This window comes from Schistocerca piceifrons, chromosome 5 (assembly GCF_021461385.2).
Source record: "Schistocerca piceifrons isolate TAMUIC-IGC-003096 chromosome 5, iqSchPice1.1, whole genome shotgun sequence".
NCBI classification, from domain to species: domain Eukaryota; kingdom Metazoa; phylum Arthropoda; class Insecta; order Orthoptera; family Acrididae; genus Schistocerca; species Schistocerca piceifrons.
In genome coordinates, this window is record NC_060142.1 from 454,361,517 (window position 1) to 454,362,985 (window position 1,469).

Consider the following 1,469-nt stretch of genomic DNA (forward strand, 5'->3'; position numbering starts at 1 on the left):
AAGAGGAATGGACAACTCTAAAAAGGGCAATCACAGAAATTGGAAAGATAGACATAGGTACAAAGAAGATAACTGCGAAGAAACCATGGCTAACAGAAAAAATTCTTGAGTTGATGGATGAAAGAAGGAAGTACAAAAATGTTTAGGGAAATTTAGGTATATAGAAATATAAGTCGCTCAGGAATGTAATAAGTAGAAAGTTCAGGGAAGCTAAGACGAAATGGCTGCATGAAAAAAGCGAAGAACTAGAAGAAGAAATGACTGTCGGAAGGAATGACTCAGCGTAGAAGAAAGTCAACACAGCCTTCGGTGAAATTAAAAGCAAGGGTGGAAACATTACGACTGCAGCCGGAATTCCACTGTTAAATCCAAAGGGGAGAGCGGATAGGTGTAAGAGTACACTGAAGGCCTCTACGAGGGGAAAGATGCGTCTGATGTGATAAAAGAAGAAACAGGAGTCGTTTTAGTAGAGATAGGGGATCCAGTATTAGAATTTAAGAGAGCTTTGAGAGACTTAAGATCAAATAAGGCAGAAGGGATAGATAACATTCATTCATAATTTCTAAAATCATTAGGGGAAGTCGCAACAAAACGACTGTTCAAGTTGGTGTGTAAAATGTATGAATCCGGCGACATACCATCTGACTTTTAGAAAAATATCATTCACACAATTCCGAATACAAGAGCCGACATGAGCGATAACTATGGCACAATCAGCTTAATAGCTCATGCATCCGAGTTACTTAAAAGTGTAATATACATAAAAATGGAAAAGAAAATTGAGGATGGTTAGATGACGATTAGTTTGGCTGTAGGAAAGATAAAGGCTTCAAAGAGGTAATTCGGACGTTGCAGTTGATAATGGAAACAAGGTTGAAGAAAAATGAGGACACCTTAATAGGATTTGTTGACCTAGAAAAACCGTTCGATAATGGAATATGGTGCAAGATGTTCGAAATTCTGAGAAAGATAGGGGTAACTATAGGGAGAGACGGATATCATAGAATATGTACAAGAGCCAAGAGGGAGTAGTAAGAGTGGACGTCAAGTACGAAGTGCTCAGATTAAAAATGGTGTAAGAGAGGGATGCAGTCTTTCGCCCTTTCTGCTCAGTCTGTACATCGAAGAAGCAATAATCGAAATAAAGGAAAGTTTCAGGAATGGAATTAAAATTCAAGGTGAAAGGATATCAATAATACGATTCGCTGATCACTTGAGTGAAAGTGAAGAAGAATTACATGATCAGCAGAATGGAATGAACAGTCTAATACGTACAGAAAGTTAAGGACTGAGAGTAAATCGAAGAAAGATGAAAGTAATGAGAAGTTGCAGAAACGAGAACTGCGAGAAACGTAACGTCGGGATTGATGGTCACGAAGTAGATGAAGCTGAAGAATTCTTCTACCTAGGCAGCAAAATAACTAATGACGGAGAGAGCAATGAGGACATCAAAAGCAGACTAGCACTGG